This window comes from Strongylocentrotus purpuratus, unplaced genomic scaffold (genome assembly GCF_000002235.5).
Source record: "Strongylocentrotus purpuratus isolate Spur 01 unplaced genomic scaffold, Spur_5.0 spur5_scaffold_19, whole genome shotgun sequence".
Classification (NCBI taxonomy): domain Eukaryota; kingdom Metazoa; phylum Echinodermata; class Echinoidea; order Camarodonta; family Strongylocentrotidae; genus Strongylocentrotus; species Strongylocentrotus purpuratus.
Window position 1 is genome coordinate 23,815,664 of NW_022145604.1, and position 27,326 is coordinate 23,842,989.

At 37.0% G+C, this 27,326-nt stretch overlaps 1 long non-coding RNA gene across 1 annotated transcript; it reads right to left on the minus strand.

The window, feature by feature from the left end:
* Positions 1 to 931: 931 nt before the first annotated feature.
* Positions 932 to 27,067, minus strand: LOC115926131. The gene is made up of 3 exons (XR_004064984.1): positions 26,778 to 27,067; positions 13,083 to 13,260; positions 932 to 3,719 (listed from the first exon to the last, which is right to left on the minus strand). It is a non-coding gene; the product is annotated as an uncharacterized LOC115926131 (long non-coding RNA).
* Between the last annotated feature and the right edge of the window lie 259 nt (positions 27,068 to 27,326).

Genomic DNA, 27,326 nt, shown 5'->3' on the forward strand with positions numbered 1-27,326 from the left:
AACGATGCCCATATGTGTGCGAAACAGGGGAGGGGGGATGCCCCCCCCCCCGATTAAGATAATTTTGTCTAGTGTATTTTGACGATGAAATCATATATTTTATCTAACGAAAGTGCGTTTTCTCACTCTCGGAACTGGAAAGCTAATCAAATCCACATCACATCACCCCCGCTTAAACGTTGTCGTATATCTATGATGGTGCGTATTATTTTATTGATGTAACTTTTTGTTATTGCTTAAACAGGATGCCTGAAACTCAATCGCAAGAATTAAAACAATAAATAAAGGGCAACCTCATTAGCCTTGTCAGTCACCTTTGAAATGTTCGAACATGAAAATAACGCATTACGTCCTCCAAAAATGCCTTCTGAGGAATACATAGTCATGATAATAGGGTAAACTGGCCACGGATTCAATTTTTCGAAAATATTACCGATCATGTTCTTGTAAAGTGAAATTAATTGAATACCTCGTCGTTGAATTAAGAGAAGAAAGTGCGCATACGTATACACCACAAATTACCTATAGGCGGTGGAGGATAGGTATATAGCTCAGGGCAGTAAGGGCACTGGAATCATGGCGGGGAGGTGTGTGTGTGTGTGGGGGGGGGGAGAGGAAAATATGTGAATAAAATGGATAAAGTGCGAGTTAAGGAAGGGGGTCCAATCTCCCCTCTGGTTTGTTCTCCCCTGCAATTATTATTCCCATAGCCTTGCCAGATACCAATTTTATACACCTGAGTCGAGAGGGACAATATTTGTTAATTACCCTATTCAAGGATGGAAGTTCGGGCAAGGATCGAACCAACAACCTCTTGTACGATACTCAAGCGCCGCTTACAATATAACGCAGTTCTCCCGTTATATTCAGTACAAATTACAAGTACTCTCATTATAACGAACACAAAAACACACAGAACCATCTCGGAAACCACGAGTTAAAGATAAAATTTTATTTGCATGATTCCCAATTTCCACTCCACAAAAATTATCAATGACAAACAAATGATATATTACCCAAGCTATACATCAATGAAATGGCACAGGGATAGACATTGTGGATTTTTTCTTCTTTCAATTTTCTTTCAAGGACAAAAACAAAAATAAGGAACTAACACTTGATATTTTATGAAACTCAGTTTTTTTCATTTATTTGTTCAAGTTATTTTTGACTTTGTCATATAAAGGACACTGCATTTTTAAAAATCATCTTAGGATTTATATTGAAAAAATTAAGTTATTACAAACATGAAACTATACCGATTATAATATACAGGTCCTGCACAGTCCATGTAAAAACTTTATATTTCTATGCACTTTAAGGAAAAAACAGAAGGAAATATGATCTGAAATGAGAAAAACATGACATATGGTTATCATGCAAATATGTAGGGGCATTTCCTTTCTTACACTTATATGCAATATTAGATGTTACTAATGGACATGAAAAACAGAAGAAACGTTTAACACTTGATCTTTACAACACTACGATAACAGAAGTTCATACAATTTATGAATCACTTGCGTACTTATAGATGAGATTTAACATCGCCATTGAAAGTGTGTGTTTTTCTTTCTTTTGAAAAACAACTTGTCGGATATAAATCAGTACAATAACAGCAATCTGTACACAAAGTCAAAACTCTTTCGTTAACACACCAACTGTGCATTTTCACTTTGCTGCCCCCTTGTGGTGAAAATTAAATTTCCACAATTATCCCAATTATGTTAAGGATTCATAAAACGCTCTTTTCTTCACTTTATAACGTAATAATTGGTCTAACATTGAAATATAACAATAATAATTTTTTTAAAAAATCAAGGAATTTTGGTTAGGTAAACAAATGAGCATCCTACCACACGCTTGCAATTCAAAGTAAATTTAGTAAACGGAATTGTACTCTCTCATTTTGGGATAAGTAGAGAGACTTAAAGATATTGTTTTTAGTTTTTGTTAAGGATATTCGTTAAGAGTTTCAATAAGAATGAAATTAGCGCTCAGTGATGAAAATATATATTTTCACGATATTTTCATCTTTTTAACTGTGTAAACTGGTCGCATGTCCTTCCACTGCATCGCAAATTAAGTTACCTTTTTAACGAAGACGATACATTATGATACTTGTAAAGAAAAAACACTCTAAAATAAGTGACGAAAATTATAATTTACATTGTTTCCATGGAGACATGAAGGGAAGTGATACCTTTAAGTATTTTTGATATTAAATTTAAAACACTTGCCTAATGTGACTCCTAATTTCCTCTAAGATAATGAAAAGACAAGGATTAGTTGTTCCCATCTTTTCATGGTGAATTTTGAGACAAAACCTCTTCAGCAACTATGGCATGATAACTTTGAATGTTTCCCACCATGTTTGGCAATTTAAAATTACATGGAAAAGCTCTTAAGGCAATGTGAATTCTATCCAGAGTGCATATTTGCAAACCACTTTTTTGTAAATTGATACAAGGTACTAAGCAAATTGTTTTGGCCTGGGTCATATTAATCTTTGAAGCACATGGCTGTTGTTGATTAGGTATCATGATACCGACTCACAGTAGAATCGTTAATAAGGTGCTGGTTATATAGGCGAGGTTTTGTAATAAACGAAAAACATGATTGCACGATTGCAAATAATAATAATACATGGCACTGTGTAAGAGTTTATTTGCGTTCTTATAATACCTAGCAGTTTAGGAAAAAACACGAAATTAAAGCAACTGAATAAACATGTTTAAGAAAAAACGCTTTGCTAGTAACGACTGGTCAAAGTGATTACAATATTATCATCCTTATTTTTATGATGATGATTAAAGACCCTTTTACATTAATCTAGCTTCTGAACAAATCTGAACGAAAGGTTGATGCAGAACATTTATATGAACAGCAAGCTAATTTTATACTCGCCATTGATTTCAATTGCAAAATTTGTTGTTCTACAAAATGAGCATTTCTTAAAAAGAGGAAAAATACCGAATGATATATACAAACATCTCGACGGGGCATGCAACAAGGAGTATTTAATCTATATCAACCTATATATATAACTATATATAGGTTGATATTAATTTTGTAATTCTAATAAAACACTGCAAGGCTGCGTAGATATTACATGCATACTAGTGATAAAAAGGAATGGTATTATTTTAAATTGATGCATTGGCAAGAATAATGGACAAACGTGGTCTCCGTTACAATTGACTTCTATCTGAAATATGTACAAGGCAGCTAAAAACAGACCGTGTTCAAACAGATGTCACTGTCATTAAAAAGAATGAGCGGTAACTCCTTCCAACCACTTGAAACGTGATTTCTGATTTGAGATCGTTCCGATACAGAAAGCTTTGAACTGCTTTTCTTCTTACTGATATAGCGCCATCATCGGACTCACAAGAGACGAACGCGTTTTTTTCTTTTACCGTGGGTCTTTTACAGCGAAATAACTTATAACGTAACAAATAAAACCGAGTGAAACTGAATGTAAAATTAAAATCGAGTAACACAGATGTAGTCATCACAAAATGAAGTCACCACAACAATGATCCATTATTTTCTGAAAAATTGTTCATGGTGGAATTCCGGGCCATTCTTGTAACTAAACACAGGGGATTGAAAAGAAATTCATGGTGATGAGATGATCCTTTTGTCCGACGTGGCTTGATTGGTGTTTGTTGAATTTAAGAAAACCAGGTTCTTCGTACTGTGAGCGATTAGAAGATCTGGAGAGTAAGAGAAGATAGAATGATTAGTATATTAAGTATATCTTTTTTCAAAATGAACAAATTATTTTGATATTGTGGATGTTGATAAAATGAAATGCACATCATATTTTATATTTTGATTAATATGGTGTCTTTAGATGATGTATCAATACTGTGTCATGATATTGTCGAGGAGTGATGATGATGATAATGATGATGATGATCCACATCACCTGTAATTTGTATGGCTCCATCTATCTGTTTGAAACGTTCAATATAAGCCTTACTGGTATTTATTCTTCTAGTTGTTATTATTATTTATTGTTATTGTTTTTATAATTATAATTATTATTATTGTTATTTTTTAAAATATTATTTTTGTCATTATGATTATGATTATGGTTATCAATATTATGATTATTATATATCAATTGTTTTTATCATCATTTTACCAACAATGTGAATTGAGTAATGCCTTCATTTATTCATTCATAGCACTATTTTTTAGAAAAAAGGTATGCACAATCTGTTGAGTTATTGCAGTATAACTGAGTAAACGCTGCTCTATATATCAAATTGATTTATGCAAAGTATTCAGTATATATTAAATGAACACAATATTAATTTTATAAAATGCTTATAAAGACATAATCTTGAATATCTTTACAGGTATATACATATAAGTAAGAAAGGTAGGGAGCAAAAAAGAGCCACATGTACACAGAGAGTAAGAAATAAAAGAAAGAGACAGAAAGGTAGATAGATAGAGATAGAGATAGAGAGAGAGAGAGAGAAGAGAGAGAGAGAGAGAGAGAGAAAAGAAATAGAGAGAGAGAGAGAGAGAGAGAGAGAGACACACACACACACACACACACACACATACACACACACATACATACAAAGAGACACAGATAAAGAAGAGAAATTATAAAGGATAACGTAGTTTTGCAATGTTGCAGTCTCGCTCTCAAGCACGTGGAATATGTTTAAAGATCTAGTTGACAGTTGGGAGATTATTGAATACAAATTTTGCCCCCTAACAGAATAGATTATATAAATTGAATCTGCAGTATTTTATTTGCTGAAGATGAAGTACAACATTCGAAGGTGCGACGATTGATTGACCGTTTTAGATGTGTCAGGGGCAGGGATTCAATAATTCATTAACCTACATAATTATATTTGTATTACCAACAATAACTTGGGACGATAATGCTGCCTTGATAAACTGCCATTTTTCTTAGATTAACCCTTTATTAAAATTTATCTTCATTACACAGTTTCCCTGGATATTTTCCTAAACAAATGTAGAAAGTTTTTGTTCTTCTTCTAATTTTCATTTTGCCGTTCATCCGTACGTGTCGACAAAGTCCTCGGTGTGTGACGTGTCTTGTGAGAGAGATATCCCACCAAAAGTGAGTGTACGATAATAACTGCTCATAGCGCATGCTCTATTTTAAATTTCGTTCATGCAATAACGCAGCAGACAATGGCGATATACGACCACGTCTTACATCTATAGAAGTTTCTCTCATGAACGAGAGCATAGGTAAGGAAAGGGGCACGACAATTGCAATAAGTTATAGAAATGTATATTGACAAGTTGATAATCATTGTCGTAATGCCAGTATTTAATCACGTTTCCAGACGTAAAACCTGTGTTAATAAAACCCGTGTATCGTTCGCTGTCATCACTAAAGCATGCTTGTATTAATGAAAATCTGTCATAATCAAACGCTTTATTGCTTTATGTCTGTGATGGACTTGCTCTTTGTCTCACACCTACACACCTACTCAAACCGGTTATACGCACCGTCGCGACTCCCACAAATACACACACACACCAACACGCACTCTTTCTTTCTCTGTCTGTGTTTTCGTTCATCACCATCATCATTCTGCACTGCGGTTCTCTCTCTCTCTCTCTGTATGTATATGAAACCACTCACTCTCCTTTGCTCTTTCTTTCTTTCTTTGTTTACCTCTCTATCTTTAACAGAGTCCTCTCTTTTGCTCTCTACTAGACTCCCTCTCCGTGTTTTCTGTCTTAGTTTTTGCATCTTTCTCTGTATTCTATCTCTTCTTAGTTGGATATGATCTCTCATCGGAGATATATTTTCCATTTAGCGTACCTCCTTTATATTCCTCCTTCACGATTGGTCTAAAACTCTTTCACCATTAGACTAAATGAAAACATAGTATCTTACACTTGTCTTTCTGCATCACTTGGTCATTCTCACTCCCTCCCCCTCTCTCTCTGTCACTCCGTCTCTGTGTCTCTCTGTGTCTCTCACTTTTTAATGCTCACATACTTCCATCCTATCCTCCTCCCGTCTAAATGTATGAGATTCATCACATTCTGGTATTATTCCTCCTCTACAGTTCTCACCTATGGCTGTGCTCCCACGCGCCACTCTATCCCCTCTTCTCTCTCTCTCTCTCTCCTTCTCGCCTCTTTCCTCTCCCTTTGCCACCTCTCTTTCTCCCTTGTCTCTTCTCAATTCTGCAAAATCGCAGGATTGCAATAAATATTACATGTAGCTCATACATGCTATGTCACTGTTTAACCTCTATTCGCCATGTCATCCTCTTTTCCTTCCCTTTTATTCCATATCTAGCCCCTTTTAATTTTCTCCCACCATCTCTTTCAGGAATTAGCGAGGCGAACATTGGCAAATTTCCATCGATCTTAGCCTACTTTCCATAAATGATAAGGAAGCTGAGCCAAAGGATGAATGGGCTTTAATGTTTTTTGCCGCCTTCAACCGAAAATGGTTTGGAGGAGGCGTCAGTTCGACACGGATGTTTCTGCGGCCGTATCATATTGCGCGGGTGCACATCAAAGACAGAAATCAGTTTTTTCTTCTTCAATTGTGCTTTCGAATTAGAAAATATCTTGCCCTAATTTTTGTAAAAACCCTACGAGTGAAAATAAGTATTTCTAAAGTATAGTTAATAACTTTGAATAACTGATTTGTAACTGATTTGTAAGGCGCCGAATCCATTTGAAATCAAATGCTCAAGGCGCACTTGTGAAACACTCCCCCCGAAAGTAATAAAATACAAGAATAAATAAACGCATCTGCATTATTGAACAAGAAAACTAGAGTAGGCCTAATATAGAAAATACAGAAATGAAAGAAAAATCAATAATATGGCCAACTTATAAACCAGAAACGATTTTTTTTTGAAACTCGTCAAATGATTATAGACACAACAGAGCATAAAGGGTGAAGGCTTTGCGTGAACACAGGGTTCTCCCCATTCAGTATTGAGCATAGGAAGAACAAGAAATCTTCAGTTTGGAGAACGTAAATATCTGGACGGAATGGAAAGATTTATCAAAGTATAAGTGTACTGTGGAGCAGAGCCATGGACACTAGACATATAAAAAACAAAATATTGATATATACATATATGTATGTATGCATATATATATATATACAGTCTAACGCATGCAATGTGTATTCTCCAAAAATTATCATTCTGTTGCCTAGAAACGCGTAGAGATGAGAGGAGCTTCTAATCCAGACGGATGACAGGGTTTTGATCGAAATATTTTTGAATGATTTCTAGCAGGATGTTTGGATGAAAACAGGACAATAAGAGGAGCTTGGTCGGATTCCAGGCGTAATTCCTGTGGGGCTCCAGATATGCCGCTTTATTAGCAATCCCCCTCTTCATTACTCGCAACAATTACGCGCTTGCAAGTCGTATCAATATCTGAAACGTAATACACGGAGCGGGAAATAGAACATTTATTAACCCCGCACTGTCTGCGGTTGGTTCGAGGCAATGGTCTGTGGCCACATCAGAAGCGAATGCCGGCTATGATTGTCAGTATCCCCCTCTGCCCCCGGGCCACCCACTGCTTGAATTAGTGCAGTGAAGAAGCACCAAGTAGCGGAAAAAACCGCGCGAAAATCCAGTTAGCCCGGGCGATCGAAACAATAATTTGGGCGCGTTATTGGTGCAATTGGAATTTGTCAATGGACGTGAATGCGAAATCACCTTGACAGCACAGTTCTGTATTTTGCGAGGCCTACCGAAGACTCATCATCAAATCATTGTCAAGGTGTATATTAATACTAACCCAGCTTGACGTGTCGTCGCTAAGGTTATTTGGCGGGAGAAAGCCTGTTGGTTTATTAGAGCATGTGCTATTCGGAAAGGTCAACACCACTGACAGATTTTCTGTGGGTGGGTTTTCACATATACACGTGCGAGGGGGAAATGATGTATTCATGTTGAGACGTACATGTGAACTTTACTATTCCCTAATGTTTATACCTCATTAACCTTGATCTTTCCAATATCTACCATTTCCATACATTTCCAATAAAACACGAAAAAAAGGTCGAATATGGCCTTCTCCCTCATCTCAGTACCTAGCGGACTCTGCCCAATTATGATTTAGAAAAACGTCTCTTCTGCACAATGATTCGTGGTGTATTTAGATTCCCAAAGCTAATTGATCTTCAAAAACGTGATAGGTCATGCCTTAAGGACTATTAGTCTACGTCACATGTTTCACACCTCGAGGTTCTCCTCTCAGCAAGTCGTGGGCTGGTGAGGACGTGACTTACAGGGGATTCCCCTTATAACGAAACGTGAAGCCCTCAAACCAAACACCGCTTAATGCGTGCGTTGTTCCCCTTGGTCACCATTTACAATTTTTTTCGTTCCGCTTTAAGCAAGGTTTACAAATCTGTCATAGCTAGTTTGTACGTAGGTTCATCAATCTACAAACGTACCTTAACCTGTTATTGTTGGCATTTTGACTATCGAAACCCATTTCATTTTCGGAAGGACAAACCTTTCAGTGCTATGGCAATTTTTCGGTATACGAAACCATTGGAATAGCTTCATTTTTTGGAATATGTATAACTTAAAGATAAAGATGAGTTCTGGTCATGCGATTGCATTTTCAAAGAAACCGTGTGGAATAGATAAGAAAAAGTTGATCGTGTAGCATATAAGTATTGGTGTGTACTGCAAGGAACTGGAGTTGATTTGGCCTAGTGTTGGTTAAGAAACAAGCACTTGTACACAGAAAAATGTATATGGGATTACAAAAACAATGCATGAAAACAAAAGGATGTTGGAAGTAAAGATACAAACAAGAACAAATATTTCGAGGTATATATTTCATCGATTCACCAACAATTCAAGAGATATATTGGCAGTTTAGTACACATCTCTCAATGTCATCTGTTAAATGTATTTTTGTTGTTGTTGTTTACGTTGATATATTTGTTATTTGATTTCAAGAGCAAGACAGGATATATAACATGAACAAAAAATTGTTTGCAAAATTACAGACGACTATCCAACTATCTACAAAATGACAAAATGGGTGTTTGATGGACTGGGTTCCTCCCGCCCATTCATACCTACATTTTCGCGCCCAAAGTGAAACATTGGTAAGGGTATCCTAGGTATTAAGCTATTTATATATTACCACACACATCTGTTTGTCTGTTTTGTAGCCAGAAGGGCATTAGCAATTATCATGTTGTAAACATATATAGTTAAAGCGCTTCTTGCTCAAAACAGACGCAATACTAAACAATGACGCTCTAGTTTGAACCATAAACAACCTTCTTTTTACTCGACACTGCATTCTGGTAACCTAAATTCATTACGCCTTGGGATGACATGGTTGTGTATAGAAATTGTGTAGAAATTAGGCATCGTGCGTGTGTGCGCCCTTGTGTGTGAGTGTATGTGCAGTATTATACCACATTCATTTGAGTCGAGCTATGCGTATAAATGTCACAGACAATTAGATCATAAAGGGAATGGTGATCTACTTGTATCCTGCCTTTAACAATCAGTGTTAGTATACGACTGTGACTCATTTACTTATTGAAATTTCTTCGCGCAATATAAACCAGGTTATTTCATTGTATACGAGTTTATTGCTAATTTGGGTAATGGAGTGTTCCTTATTACGAATGGTTGCGTTACATACAAATAGTGTTTCAGAAATTATGACTTATTGTGTCTTAGTATCTTTAAAGTGGAGTAATATCCGTTTATAGGCGTTATTCGGGATCATTAGCGGACCTACATGTATGAATACATCTGCAGAAATCGATTTCAATCTTGCTTTTACCACTTTGATGGATATTTAAGGAGCGATGTCACGTAATAAGGATTGCTCTCATTTTCCAATTATAAGCCGAAAATGTTAAAACTCTAGAACAAATTTTGATTTGAAATCGCGTGTTTGTACAGTCCCACGTGCCTAATTGGATGTTTGGTATTTTATTGTTTGGGAATTTAAGCAAAATATAGACGAAATTTGAAAACGTTTTTAGTATTCCAAAATGTCACAAGCCAACAAAAGTGCATTATTTCGTATGCAGTCAATCACTCGGGATAACTTAAGGATAGTATCTCTTGCAATGCAACAATAAACATCATCTTCAAGTCTTTTCCTTTTCTTTACTTGAAATGTTTCTCCGAGCAAATTGTCTGTCATTTGAAGCCGTCATCCGATCACGGTTTTACGAAAACAGAGGAAACGTTTAGCTAACACGTCAACGTATCGATTCCAATCTGGTGGTTACTGATTGGTAACAAAATCGCAAAGATGATAGTGAGCCACTTCAGCCTCGCTCTCTTTCAACCTCTCATATCTAGTGTGTAATCTAACAAAGATGATTCAGGTACTCTGAAAATATTCTATAGAGACACAGTTGCGATTACATTACGAAAGCAACTGTCTCGAAGCACTTGGGAAAGGTTGTTGATGGGCGTTTAGTGTGAGGTTTAGAATGGTAATTTTTTTTTTAATTACTAAATTTATTAAAATTATTTAACCAAAATTTGCCAAAACTCACTTCCACTGCACACAGTGATGCGTATATGGCACTACACGCTTCTACATAGTTCGTATGAAAGTATTGTCCAAGCTTTTCAGCTCTTTCTTGTCATATTTTAAATATGAGGTTCTTAAAAAAAAAAACAAGGGTTTAAAATGAGAAATCCTCTTATAAAATGACACAGGTTTCACAAGAATGAAAGAAATCACAAAATATTGACATCTTTACTACTTATCACAAACGGATATTTGCAGTGTTTTCAAATATATTTTCGCGCTGATTCCGTAAATAAATATTGATTATACTGTGAATTTTGCTCGTAAGAATTACATCTGACGGTATGAAAGTTATCTAAACGACGACTTCGAATTTATTTTGTTAATCCTATACATCAATTTTTAAGGAGGGGGGGGGGGGGGGCATCAGTCGGTCACCGAAAGCTATCACGTATCATCAAATATATATATATAACGCTTAGAGTTACAATGTGTTTGTTTGGATTTTTTTTTAAAAATAAAAATAGGCTGATATCATATGCTTATATCGCATGACGAATCACTTCTTACACTGGAATACATTAAGAATGTAAAATGACATTATACGTTATTATATCAATTTCCCATCTCTCCAGAATCATTACGCAATAATTCCGCTCAAAATTTAACACAAGATCAGGGGGGGGGGGGGGGAGTATCAGTCCGTTAATTGAAAGATACAGTTTTTAAGAATGCCGTGTTACACATATGAGGACGTTTTGTTTTTAACAGGCTGTTGCTTCGGAAATAAGAGGCCTAACTTGATTTAGAAGGACGAAAATACGGCTCTCATTCGATCAATTACTCAGACGTCGAATCTACTTTGAAATGAACCATGAATGGTAACTCAATTTAAGGAGGAGAAGCTCTCCATACGGGAGTTTGTTTCGCGTCTTCAATACTGATTGGCAAATCGTCCCTACCACAAAGGAAATTTAAAGAAGAGAAAGGTAACGGAACCTAAGTAGAATAAGACAGGAATCCCTGTTGTACGACATAGAAGGTGTTCTGTACACATTTCATGGAGCATTGGCAAATCGGGGTAAGAGGGGTGAGGGAGTCGGGGTTGAAGGGGGGGGGGGTAAGCCTTTGTATACTTTTTTCTTGCGCGCTCGAAGCTTGAGTCTCGGTATATTTCACAGCGAACCTTTGTGGCATGCTCATATTTTTCAAATTTTATTTTTATTATTATCAATATCATAACATTATTGTTATAATTATCGTTATTATTTTATCATAAATATATAATTTTTTTTTGCAGGGGTGGGGGGGGGGGGGGGGGAGGGTGTCCCCTTTATTACCAAAAGTTGGATCCAGTATTGGATGTAATAGTTGTTTCTCCATTAAGTCCCTGGCACGTCTTAGCTTTACCGATGGACGATGTGATAAGAACACAAGTTCAATGAACCTCTTATGCAAGCAAAGACGAGGGAAACAGTTTGATAGATGGACTTATTTTACTACCCCCCTACCACATCAAAGTGGTCCCTTTTGGGATTTGAGATATTTATCTTATATTTTCGGATGTGTCAAAATGTATGTGGAAATGCAATAATCCTTTGCGCAAAGGTTTGTTCACATTTATTATTTTGATTTTGTGGAAATCAGATTTATCGCAGAAATGCAGCTTATATAGGCTTTCAATAACTTCTCAGGAGATTTCCTTAATGTTTTTTAAACAATTAGCACGACTATAAATTTGCAAATTAATTTCAATAAGCTGCAGATACTTTTAAAAACAATATGTTACAAAGTGTAGTCAATAGTATACCACGTCAACAGATTTATAGGGGAGGGGGATATTCGCACAGAGTCTAACGATTTTCTACTTAATTTATGATATATTTTGTATCCTAAAATGCTTTGATTACTTGTCGACATTTAAAATTGTATTATTACAAATATGTTTAATTTTCTACGATAAATTGTAAATGTCATTTAATATTCATTTTATGAAAGCATTATTGTTCATGTTTTGATTGACTTTTGGAATTATTGAAAAAGAGGTTGAAAATTGACAGTGCCCATTCGTAGGTTAATGCAATCAGGGTCCCTGACATTTTTTGGTCGAAGAGGGGAAGGGGGGGGGGCACCTTCTTTCTAGGTGGATACATGCGAAATAACGAGGAAAAATAGGTAGAGGACAGATTGTCCTAAAATTGTCCACGTTCGAATCCATTACCTCATTCCTTTCCGATTTTTTCTTCCAAGCTGTCTCCATCATTTGATTTCTATGTGAGCATTCCGTCAATTATTCCAGCGCCATTTGCTAGAGACTTTATTCCGTCGAAGATATAATATTATGGTACGGGTTGAGATTAGGATAAAGGTGAGATTTCTGGTAACGATTAGGGTTAGATTAGGTGAAGGCTGGAAATTAACAGTCGAACAATCGTCGCAGGAGCAACCGTCATAGGGAGGGGCGGGGCATTGTGGAAAAAAGGGGGGGGGTGGTGAGAGATGGGCACGTTTACCCTACTGAAGAAGTGTCTGTAATAATGAACATTAAGTCTTACCGATGTAAAAATAAAGGGATGTACAGAAAGCAAGGTGGATGTACTAGCATTCTATATTCATCTGCCGGCACCAGAGGGCGAACTTGACCATGTCCTCGGCGTAATCAATCGACTTGGATCCTCCTCGCTTCTGTGCTACTGCAGCTGGCTCAAAAAGCCTGTCATCTGTGTTTTTGCGCTGCAAAGAAAAGGATAGAAAAGAAATGGTATCATCAAACATGGAATAAAGAGTGTATGATGATACATATCTGTATTGAGAAGAACTGACCCTCCTATCGAGGAGAACCAAGGACTGGGGTTTCGTAGTCAAGTGGTTTTACCACTGAGCTTGGGGGGGGGGGGGGGGGGGGGGGGGGGAGAGAGAGTTGTTTCACAATGACGAATATCACCCTGAACTATGGAAGGTCGGCAATACCACTGCATTCATACCATTAGTCTCTCAAAGGAAGTGCAAGGCATGCTTGCAATCCAACAAAATATATTTTTTAAATTTCATTGTTGTAAGAAACATAAAATTACTTAAATGTGCACATCACTTTAGGGAATGATTGAGCAACTAGTGGCATCAACTGCACATCATAGTTAAGTGTGCTTTCAGTCAATCCTATTCTTTGTGAACCTCCCCAAGGAGGTACAAAGGTCGCAGGTTTGATCCCCGGCAAAAGCAAGGCATTTTATCTGCATTGCTTATCCCCACCTAGGTGTTAAATATGTACAAAGTAGGATGTGAACGTTTATGTGAAGGGATTGGCATTTGTGCGCCTGTAAAATGGCGCCTGGCTGGAATACCTCCCGAGCGAGTGCTTATTATTGTTATCATAATTATAACATTACAAACACGTAAACGGCGTTCTTATAATGGTTTGACACTTCATGCAATCGAACCTCTCTATTAAAATCATAATGCGATTGGTGTTGCTTATTTGCTGACAACCTTCATAGTGTTCAGTGATAACAGTTCTTGTATGAGTTAATATATTGGCCTACATTCGAAACATCTATTTACCAGAGACCAACAACGTTTATCTCGAGAATTCGAATGAATAAAACCAGAAGATATGCGAGACCAATAATGTCGGTCTGGTCGACTGTATAGCCAATTGCTGCAACATCAAGATTTACAGATTGAACTAACCATCTTCCTTCATGACAAGGAGTAATTATAATATCTACACATTATGAAGACCCATTTCTTACTTCGTTCTACTATGTGATGTACATGTTTGTGATCTGTATTTGGACTATTGTTGAAACTTCGTGTCAACATCACCAATTCAGTTTATTGATCGCACTTTTATTTGTCTTTATCATATAAATAATACTGCAAATGCAATGATAATATTTGTATCGTTATGCATGTAGACTTACCCTTATATACAACATCGATCATGACTGTCAACTTAAACAAAATCTCCTTCCCCTATGAACCTATTACTATGGTTAACTACATGAGACCAAAGGAACTCGTAAAACAATATGGCGTTCACTTCATTCACTGAGTCTCAACCGACTCAATATGAACACCCTTTTCCTTTCTTATAGGCCTCTCAGTGACTATTTATCTTATTATGCTGGAAATGCTTCATCAATCAATCCTTAAACAAACCTAACGCATTCTAACTAAATATTTCAGAAGTAATTGGAGGATGTGCAGTCAGGAAGTACACTATTAAATCAGGATAATTTTCCATCCACAAAATGTTCAAAATAATAAACACGCATATTGTCAGTGCATGACGTTGATATAGGAAAATGCTTTTTTTGGCGGACCATCTAATGACCGGTCGTGTTTCCCCGGTAACTAACATGACGATAACGATATAAAACCAAATGAGGAGCTATAGGGGGCCTATTTAATGGAGAAAATAGAAAATATAGAAAGGAGAAGGGAAAGGGAAAGTAAGAGTGTAAGGGGACATAGATTGTAAAAACAGGTAATACGCCCACAATCTCTCCTCATCCTATGATTTTTCGTTTCATTCCCCTGCAAATGCCCCCTGAAACCCAGTATGAAACTGATTCATTACGAAATGCAATGTCCTGTATCCATTGAGAAAACAAATTTGGGAGAATTTTTCTGCATTGCCCCCTCTTCCCCTCTCCCCTCGCTATGTCTATTGTGCCTTTAGGCATGGCGGAAGACGCTGTTTAATTATCAAACTCACCTCACAGACCATCACTCACCCATTCTTTGGAAAACGGTTATATATATTATGATAAGAGTTTAGGGGAAGTTGAGATTAATATTGAAGACATGTGATTGAAGACCATTGATAAGGTATAAATGCTTCATGAATTGTCTGGGCGTTAATCATTTATTCAAGATAGATGAAGATAATACTTTCATCAAAGGTGTTTTGCTAGAACGTAGTCAACAGCAACCATTTTTGATAAAATACTATAATGTGATAATTTCACCAAAAATTAAGAATAAAAAAGGGCAGGTGTATAAAAGAGAAGAGAGATTGATGACAGCTGATAAGGACAGGTAGATAGATAGAGATTGATTGCAACTGAGAAAGATATAGAGATACACAGATAGACAGAGAGGGAAAGAGAATAATAGAGATTGGAGAGATATGTTGATGGAATCTTATAAGGATAGATAGATAAAAGGAGAAAGGGGTAGGAAGGGATGGAAATATACTAATATAAAGCTAAAAAGTTACCGATGGTAAGCAAACAGCTAAATAAAAATGTTGGGAAAGCGATCTAATCTTATACGCCATGATGAGTAACTAACGCAGGTAAATTAAGTTTATTTCAATAGACTTAAAACTCCCTCTTGAAACCACATCTAATTACTTTACAGACCAACGTCATCGTATTTAAAGAACAGAAACAAGGAACATGATCAATGTAGAAAAGTTTTCTCCAAATTGATATTATAAATCTTCTACTACCATAATATAAATGACCATCAAACCGTTGTTTACTATTCGTCCTCTGCACCATGTGTTGCAGTGAAAACAGTTTCATATTTATTTTAAGAATAGGGGTTTGAATTTACTTGTTTTCCGTAAATGTCCAAAAAGCATTCGTGTTGATATAGTTGTACTTATAAAAATGCATGCATGAGTATTATAGATATTATAAGATACAGATTGGATAAGCAAAATAATAAATAGATAAAAAGTAGCTTCTTAACTGTCAACAAACTGTCCATATCTCCCCCTTACATCAGTAAACATTACACATGTATGTAGTGCTTTTACACTTATATAGCCTTTCTTAATCCTTACGCGCTTTCATTGTATATTTCTCAATTAAATTAGATGAAGTTATCATGAAGTTTGTACACTTAGACCTCAATTTTTTTTAGATATTTAAAAGGTCGTTATCCGATAAGGCATTAATCTACTCTTTGTCACTGCGTACTCAACATAAAAATGGTAGGAAATTTGGCCATTTAAAGCCATAAATATTCCCGAACGATTCACATTATATTCGAGTTTAATCTGAAACCAGAAATGCTTTTGAAGGGCAATAATTTTCATTTCAAACTGGCACTTTCAATACGATTGCCCAGGGCTAAATACACCTGTTCTTCGGTTCAAGAGCTGGGTTGCCATCTTGCAGATCACAATGTAGGCCTCCATCACAATTTTATGAGCATCATGAGCATACCTGTAGCATCACCGAAATGAAACCGATAAAAACAGTGTACCATTACGTTTTCTTTGAGAGCGCTTATTGCTCACTGGAATTGGTCATGTTTGGGATTTGTTCCGCCCGAGGATGGTTAAAATGCTGAACCAGTGCCTTGCAGAGGCATGACTATAGTATTTCCTAACCTGATCTCCCGGCATGGTGTCAGCGGCATTGTAGTCGCATGCCCTCGTACTTCAAGGCCACCATTGAACTTTTATAAATTCTTGCAGAGAGGACTTTTTATGAAGTTCACCAGGGAAATATGCGACATTGATTATAGTAAGAGTGGGCGAAATTGAGGGTAACGGACGACTGGGAGCTTTAAGTGTCGTGGAGTTTCAGAACAATCATTGCAATATTGAACATAAAGTGTGGTCATAAAAAGTGCAATCTAGACACACTCAGGCTGAAACCGAGAATACCAATTAAATCTTGAACATAAAACATACAAACGCGATATACACACATTTTCTACTTTATGATGGAAAAATAGCGCCAAATTTTCCCCCGTTTAATTACTTTGCAGTCTGAGAGAGACAATAGCCAGTATGTTATCAACGACATTCGTTGACACGTCGTATGATTGTTCAAGTTTAATTATTGATGTTTTACAATAATCGTTATGTGGCAAGATCTCATATTAGCTTGTATTTATTTTGGCGCATGCCCATTACCTATAAATGAAAAGTCTGTTCAATGCATTTTCTAATCAAACTGTGTTGTTGTGAACGGGAAGAATAGTTGACTTAACTGACTTAAAGTGGTGGAAGTGGGTAAACATAGACACAAGGAAAAAAACAGAAAATACGCATGCAATGAATAAATTTTACCCATGCGGTTAAAATCGTTATTGTAAAATGAGGCATGAAAATATACTAAAGCATTATTGATGAATGGGCTACGCGTATTGAACGGTGAGTAAATCAGGCATGATTCATTTCTTGCAATTATCGCTCGACCGTTTATACTTTGCAGGAGTGATATATTTCACGATCATATTATCTCGAGTTGGTGTAATACCTGAGCACATTAACAGATTCTGACCAAACAAAAAAACACTTTATCATAAATAGTAGACATTACTGACGTGTGTGCTTGTGAAGAAAAAAATAATTACGCAACCTAAAATCGGGGATTTGGAACCGTCTCTGCTCCCCAAATTTCGATTTTCTAAATCTAAATGCGACCATGAATTACTCGCCAGTCAATAGAGATTCCCCATTAATTATTATCTTGACCTTTAATACAAATTTCAAAGGGAAGATACGGTGGTATTATCAATCTTGGACCCCTTTGAAAAACAGCTTATAGCTGACAAGGGCAATCCATCCCATGAGTGGAGAATAAATAAATAAATAAATAAAATAAAATTACCTTCCATTTTGCAATTAGATAATTTTCGAATTGTTACATCGGGTAATAGGCAAGAGATTACTGAAACCGTTGTGTTTACATTCACCTTGGAAGACTCGTGATATCCGCTATCATCTTTTAATAATATTCATGATAGTTATGAAAATGGAACAAAGCAAAAACAATATCTGATTTGATTTCCGTTGCAATTCGTTAATGAGGTCATACGTTTATTAGATATTCCAAAGCGTACATCAAAGCAAAACATTACAATATCATTTAGCTCCGATAGAAAATATACGTCAACATCAACATAATACGTCAACCTTCAGATTCAATAAGAAAGAAAAGGGAATAATATTTTCTACATAGATTAAATTTGGAAAAAGAAGGAACAGATTATATACACGAAAAAGAAAAAAAATCCTGAAATCATGAATTCTGTACAAATAAAGCTCCTACAATACTTTTCCTACGAACAAGGTCTGTATTCCCTAATTAAACATTAATTCATTATGGCGATATCAGACTTATTTTTGTCTTCTAGTCTCTTCATGCCATATACATTTTTAGTTCTTCCTGATCATTTTAAGCGCAATTCTTTCAGGGCTGCAATATTACACCATATCACAGACACTGATAACACGTAGGGCCGTGCATCTCAGATTTAACATTAGTAAATGATGGCTTCAATGTCATAACTCAGGTTTTCACGAGCTACCATTTATGAACTTTTATGTGAGATCAAGTTATAGAAGAGTTCTTTTTCAAAAGCATGTGAAGATCATGCTCTTGCATGAGATTTCCTCAAATGCAGGGTATTTTTGACAGGCCAAATGAAGGGATATTTCGAAGGTGCGCCCTAAATGCGGCAATATCATATGAATCATTAGACCTACAGGAAACCTCGTATTATTAAAGGACGATGAAATTACCAGGATGTAGTGAGAAAAAGCAGAAGAAATAATAAGTTCGCATGACCACTTTTGAAGGAGTTAAGAGAAATAAAATCTACACAAGTAATGGGGAGTGGAAACGTTGATATGAAGCTTTTTGTACATTTGTAATACTCAAATATCCAATTGATATGGACGCACATGCTATAACAGTGGTCCAAAAAAGAGCATATTTGCTTGATATAACAAATGATGCTATGCCAGCATTAACAGCAGACTTTGGTTAACTATTTTTGTATGTGTGACTAAATTTACCTCGATACAACTATATTGATTTTGCTCGAGCAAACCTAAGTATAATACCCCCTCTAAACCAGCCAGAACTTCAGCCACGTGTACATATAGTCATATTGTGATATTAAGCCAATACATAGCAGATATTTGAAAGAGTAACAATCATATTCTCTGTGTCATCATGTAAGGGTGATGTGAAAGTATACTCATCTTGGTATAAATACATCAATTATTGTACTCGAGCATTAAACTATAATACCCGCTCAAACCAAGGCAGAAATTCGAGCGTATTATACCAGTGGTACTATGCTGCATACAGCGGATATATTAAGAAATGATAATGATATCCACTGTCTCATCATTGTGGGTGATGTGAGACTATTCTGACCCCAATAAAACCCTATTGATTATATTCGAGCAATAAAGTGTAATAACCCCTAAAAACCAATTAATTAGTTCCATGCCCCATTCTATTGGCAGGTTTTTAAATTACGCACCAAAAAACATTAAAAGTTTGTGCATAGAATCCAACGTTTGGATGCTCCAATAGAATACAAACTATCGTTAATAAGCTCATCTGATATTGAACCAAAGAGATGCATGTTTCTTGAATAGTTATTAGAAATTCAACATTTGCAAAACGGTGTATCTTTCTGAAAAAAATGCAGCAATTAGTTAAACACTAAAGAACACAATCTTATGTACAGCGGTTTTACTAAACTTGTCAAACACGGAAGGGGCAAAGACGGGGGAAGATGTGACACATACAGGCACCGAAACGACATAGTTCCGTTGAAAAGCCCTCTTTTTTTTGGGGGGGGGGGGGGGAGGTGTTAGAAGAGGCAAGCGATTGCTTTTGCGGCTTCTATCCATGCATACGCTTTTATACAAGCTTGCAACCAAATAACACTTGAAAAAGCCTACATCTTTGGTAGATGTGGAGTTACTGACAAAGTAGTCATCGATTCAATTTTTTATTTAGAATGTCATTGAGGGTTCTAGGACACCTACCCCTGGACATCTACCCCCGAACAACTACCCCAGACAACTACCCCCAGACAACTACTCCCGGACAACTACTCCCTAGGACAACAACCCAACGGATAACTAGCCCCCAGACAACTACCCCCTAGGACAACTACCCTCGGATAACTACTCCCTAGGACAACTACCCCACGGACAACTACCCCGGAAAACTACCCCCAGACAAAAGCGATTGCTTTTGTGGCTTCTATCCATGTATACGCTTTTATACAAGCTTGCAACCAAATAACACTTGAAAAAGCCTACATCTTTGGTAGATGTGGAGTTACTGACAAAGTAGTCATCGATTCAATTTTTTATTTAGAATGTCATTGAGGGTTCTAGGCCACCTACCCCTGGACATCTACCCCCGAACAACTACCCCAGACAACTACCCCCAGACAACTACTCCCGGACAACTACTCCCTAGGACAACTACCCAACGGATAACTAACCCCGGACAACTACCCCCTTTAACTATACTAGGGGTAGTTTTCTGGGGATAGTTGTCCGGGGGCGTAGTCGTCCTAGAAGATGGTTGCCCTAGGGGCTAGTTTTCCTAGGGGGTACTTGAATGGGGGTGGTTATCCGGGGGTGAATGTCCAGGGGAAGGTGTCCTAGAGGATGGTTGCCCTAGGGGGTAGTTGTCCTAGGGGGTAGTTGAATGGGGGTGGTTATCCGGGGGTGGATGTCCAGGGGTAGGTGTCCTAGAGGATGGTTGCCCTAGGGGGTAGTTGTCCTAGGTGGTAGGTGAATGGGGGTGGTTATCCGGGGGTGGATGTCCATGGGTAGGTGTCCAAGAGGATGGTTGCCCTAGGGGGTAGTTGTCCTAGGGGGTAGTTGAATGGGGGATGGATGTCCAGGGGTAGCTGTCCGGATACGGTCATTGAGATGTTAACCAATTTCAAATACAAGACCTGCAAATCTACAATAAATAGCCTGACATTTGTGCCTTACGAATTTACGTACTTTAACATATTTACTTTAATTTCCAAATGAGTATATACTGTCCAACATCATTGTTTTGCGACAAAATATTGATCTTTCAGACTAAGTCACGAAAAATGAGGAATAATTTAATAAAAGGATTTTAAGAAATCCCATACTATTCTCAAACGTGATATATTTTTGTTTCTAGTTGCATGTCAGAAAGGCCCATCCTTTCCTTAATCTTTGGTTTGGAAATAGCTAAAAATAAATGCAGTTAGGCCTATCTTGCTCTCACATATTTACTTATGATTCAAGGCATGTCTGTGGACGGTCACTTTTTTCCATGACGTTTATGACAAGCCATTCTCCAAGTCTCAACTCCTCACATTTTAGCGCGTTTGTGTAACATGTTTATCTAGCTTAAGCGGGCAATTACGGAATAGAATTCTCCTCCCATCTAAGACAGCTGTGCAAAGCCACTCAAAAGTTTAAGGGGGACATACCGATGCAACCACCACGCTAATGCAGCTTTGTGCCTATTGTTAGCTTTAGGATCGTCTTAAATTTCTCTCACTCCTGTAAACACGTGATCATCATGCCTGAAGCTTCTACCAAGAACATAGAGTTAATGGATTAATAGGCAGTTATGTGATATGTATGACATTTTCCATCTATTCCTGATGATTCGTCATCTACGTTAAGATAAAAATCAACACAATCTGATAAGAAAAGAATGGTTCTTGCCATATCGGATGTAGGTAAACCCTCAAAACCTGTCATCCAAGATGCAATCTCGAGTTTCATCCTACTGTTCAAGGCTGGAGTAGAGCGCCAAAACATTCATATCCTAATCGACTCAAATCAATATTTCAGACAAGCCTCAGTCTGCATGTTTTCAACTTAGGCCTATAAAACGCTGTTTATCCTGCAATTAGATTCCGGCGACTTTTAGTAATGCCTTTCCTACCGGGAGTCGTATAATTGATATCCCGTAATTGTTAAGGCGGTTGCGTCTTCGAGTTTCCCCTCACTCCTCCTACATCTTGTTTTGAAATCGATTTTCTTTTTCTTCAGAATCAAAATATATGTGTATACAAAAACTTATCTTTAGCATGAATAATTGCAAAGAAATACAATCTGGCTTGTTCTCTGACGTCATCAAATGCAGGGTAGGTTCTTTGGGTGTGTTGTTATTTCTTTATAGTATCACTACTCAGAGTTCCCCCCAAACGCTAGTAATGCCCCGTCAATTTTCATTTATTTATGAATAGCTCAATCGATATTTTCAATCAATATACGTCCTCAACAAATATTAGGTTCATTTAGTAACTGACCACACTAATGATTGCCGTCCAATTATCTTGTAAGCATATTTAATAGTGCCACGTACATAAACATATTTACATTTTTCCCGTAAAGGTCTCCTATTTTTAGCTGGATAAATAATGGCATACATTCGTCAAATCTTCGATTTGACACGGTTTTTACGCTGGGTGTAAATAAAAATGTTTTTTCTACCCTCCTTCGATGACCCAGTGTTTGTTTCTCCGGGAGCCGGGGGTGTTTGATTATGCTGGCTCATTTATTAGACGGGTTTGAGTGGCGGGAAAATGCGGTTCGATTTTGCCGTCTGTCACAGAAATTGGGACGGTCAAAAAGGATGTCACTTAACCGCAGTCTTATCAAACAAATTTTTTGTCTAATACTTGTAAGAGAAAGAAGGTTAGGGTGCGAGTTTGAGAAGGAGATAGAGAGAGAGAGAGAGAGAGAGATTGCGAGAAATTAGATACAGTCTGGGCTTAACTAGTATTATAGACCAGTACGACATTCGACCACTGGCCAATCGTTTTGTTTGGGGCGACCCTTTCTATGTAAGTTGTTTGTGCAACATGTATAAGGACATAATCGCAATGACGCGTCCGCATAATTTCCACCCACATCCAAACACACGCACACCCACAAAGAATACGCACACCCATTAACATGTATGAATTATACAGATGAACAAAGACACGCCCGATACACACGCGCATAAAATGTTTAATGAGGCAGTGGTAGTGAGATTATCGGAGATAAATCTTTCAAAAAATGAAGGGGAGGCATTAGAGGAAAACATATTTTTACCCCCCAAAATGAGCACTTTATTTTTCCTGAAGTGACATGTAATCTCCCACTTCAGATTCAAATTAAAATACTCCGGTCGATTTTTTTTTGCTTTACTTACGACCTTCTCACATATCAATATAAATACCCCAATAAAATGTTGTCTTTGCTTTTGAAGACACGCTGTGCTGATTTGTTAAAGAGAAATGTAGTCTCAGACATACCCCCGAAATTGTTCGCTTTACGCTTATCCCATCAATAGAATACCCCAGAAATGTTGGTATGGCTTTCAAACAGGCCTTGTGCTTATTTTTTAGGCAAAAGTAGTCTCTGACTTACCCTGGGTTGTGCGTTTTGGGTTCGCTTATATTAAGGCAAATCTGCTACGGCACTGTCCTCATTAAGGGTTCTGGATACACCCCTCATTACATGCAATGCATTAACTAGACACAGGCTGGCTTCTTATCTTCGCTTGATGTCCTCCGTGCATCGTACCGTGAACGATGTCCTAAGGGAGGAACGGTCGAGACAGACACCAAACCCCTAACTAGCGCCAAATTGATGACCGATTGAGCCGAGCAGCATTAATCAAATCAGAACCCCGTAATTGATCATGTAACGATGAAATCATTAACGTTAGCGGACTAGGCGTGCATTCGTAATAATGGCCTAGCTCCAGCCCCGTGGCGTCGGCGAGCGCGGGGGTCTACACAGCTAGTTACCATGGGTAATGCACCGTTATCGAGTTATCATTAATTGAGCATGTCAAACAGAAAATAAACACAGAGTTTTCATTCCATTATATCAATCAGTGAAAAGTAAATACTTAATTCTAGTCATTGAGATATTAAAACACTAAACAAACCGACTTTTTAGTATATACATATTTATATAAATTATTATAGGCTGCCTAATGCGAATAGAATCGATTGTTCATCCGATCGGTCTATTTTAACATTTCATACATATACGGCTAAATTCTGAGTGAGTGGATGGAAGAGTGTGAGGGGAAAAATATCGACACCCACCTTCTCATATATATAATATATGTTTACCTTGATTATATCCATAAATGAACTGAGATCTGGATGAAACTAATTCTTGATGTTTACCACTCAATTTCATAGTAAAGGTAAAAATAAAGGAAATTCGTCATGGCTAATTCGCTCAAGAAACCTCATTGCTCCTTATTCAATTTCTGAGAAAATGCTTGGCCAAGCTAAAGCTACTTATATTTAGAATTACTTTAGCACTTATCTTGTTTGTTTTTTTAACTCAAAGAATTAGGGAGGTGGGGGGGGGGGAGGGGAAAAGGAAGATGTATTGTGGTTGCATTGCGGATGTTTGTTGGTATTCGTTGATGTTTTGACCATGACATAAAAGCAGACATGTCTTGTCATAAAAGCCGGTTAATTATTCTCACATATATTATAGTGAAATTTGTGAGCAACATTTGAAAAGCTGAATATTTTATCAATAACAATTACCTCTCTTAATTGTCAAACAAGTGTGTTTACGAAGGAGTTGCTCCTGCTTGTTTGTAAACCTGAATGTAAACTAAGTGATCGACCTATTTTGCTACCTGCCTAAATCGTGTTGAATTTAATACCTAGTTATCGTTTCCGGAATCCCTACAGCTCCCATCACTCGCTAAAAACTCCAGGCCTTTCCGATCACCTAATCTTTAGCGATCACATGTTAGCCGATACACACGTTCCGGTATATCGGATGTAGGGGAATCGATAGTGATGTAGAGTGGAGTGTGTTTATAGTCTTGTTTGGGGAAAGAATCGAGTTTCCTTACCGTCCAGACACAAAGAACATCTAAAGAACTCCGAATAAATGTCTGCAGGTATACTGGCGACATGAGGTAAACATAACGACCTTTTACAATGAGTGAGAGCATGGAGAGAGTATGACCAAATCTGGATCTAGATGCATTCGCAGTGCGCAGTTTGTACCACAGGGTGACTAGAGTGTGGCCACAAAGTTACTTCATAGTATTGACGCTAAAAACACTTTTGAATGATATAGGATGGCTAAAACGCAAGATATGGTTAAATCATTTAAATATGTACTACTACACTGTTAGAAAAAAATTAAACAAGTTGTTTAAAATTTTAAACAACCCCGAGTTAACCGGTGAATCGCTCAACGTTGTTTAAAAATTAAACAAATTAAGGTTGTTTATATTTTGAACACTTAGTTGTTTAAAAATTAGGAAACCTTTTAAACAACAGTTGTTTAGTAATAAAATTGCACAACTCGGTTGTTTAAAGCAAGTTGTTTAAATTTTAAACAATAATGTTTAAATTACTAAGCAACTGTTGTTTATTCAGTATTACTGCACAACTGGGTTGTTTAAAAGGAGTTGCTTAAATTTTAAACAGAACTGTTTAATGGTTATTATCTGGTTGTTTGAATTTGTGAAATGACCTACTGGAACCACTCCTGCAATAATCACAACGATTTATACACTGTAACATGGAGAGCTTGTTGCCAATTTACTTCAACATTTGTTCATCATATTCATGGCAGTGACAGACAACATTATTATTTGTCTCTATAACTTCACCTAAACCCCATCGGCGAAGCCGAGAAGAACCAAGTCGTCGCCTTGCCCTTGTTCCGCCATTTTCGTATGCACTTGCACTGCACACTAGCACAGCATGCTTGCATGCATGTATTATGTACGTACTTTGTGCATATCGCATGTGTGTGCGCAAATTGCAATCGCGTATCGAGAAAATATCAGCGACACCCCCGGGACTTTTTAAACAACTCTGTTTAATTAATATTTTTGTCTTTTAATACATGGTTGTTTAAGTCAATCGAGCACTGATTTTTCGATTTTGAACAACGTTGTTTACTTTTTTAAACAACATTCTTTTAAACAGTGATATTTTAAACACCGTTCTAACAGTGTAACAGCATCTAGAAGGATTCCTAAAAGTAAGGTCAAACAATCAAAGATCACCCGCCATTATTAGATTTCCAAGAAAGAGGTCAGGCTTTGATTAACATAAAATTTGTTTTGTAAATACTGTAAATTGAATAAATCGAAGTAAGTTATGAATATATTTGTATGTTATTAAATTCTGTATATTACCTAATCATGTTCATGGAAGTATCCTCGATTAGCGTTATCCTACTGTATTTATAATTCCTTTTACCGCAATAGACTCTTAAAAATTATATTTAGGGTTAAGGTATATATTTAATATTGGCTTAGGGAAAAGTAATCAATTTGACCTTTTTTTTTGTTGGGGGGGGGGGGGGGCGGTAGGACTAATCTAAAGTTCTTCAACAATATCAAAAACTGGTAAATTACTGTAAACTGCATTTCATTTAAGTACACAAGTACACAGTGTATACAGCAGAGAGAATTATGCGGGAAGGTTTTTTAACGTGACGAAACGAAACATGTAAAGATGAGTGTGCTTACCATAATTAAGGATTTAAGTGTGTTTCGGAGTGCTGCGTCTCTCTTTTGGAATGCGCCTTCTGCCGTTTCCCTCTCATCAAGCATGTTCATATCGAAGGCTCGCGCATGCGTACCCCTGCTCTGTAATAGTAAGACCAAGCACGCAGTTGCCAATGTGAGGAGCAATACCGATCCGGACTTCATGATGGATGAATGTGTGAGGTGTGTGTGGGTGTGTGGGTGAGGGAGTGAAGCGAACAGGAAATTTCCCGGCCCTTTCTCTTCCAGTTGTCTTCTTGAGGATCCTGTTTTTCTGAAAGAAATAGTAAAAACAAATACAATTTAAAATTACATTCATCTGATATATCACCAAACTAAGTTTTTAAAAGATTTAAGCGTTCATGTGCAATATTTATAATTATAAACAACCAATCCGTAACATTGTACATGAAATGTCTAGCCCACATGTCCGCACGTACGTCATCAAAGGGACGGATCGAGTAATGACTGAAATATTGGTGTGTTTTTTAAATTTTCCCCACAACATTATTTTCAAAAATCTCACCAGTC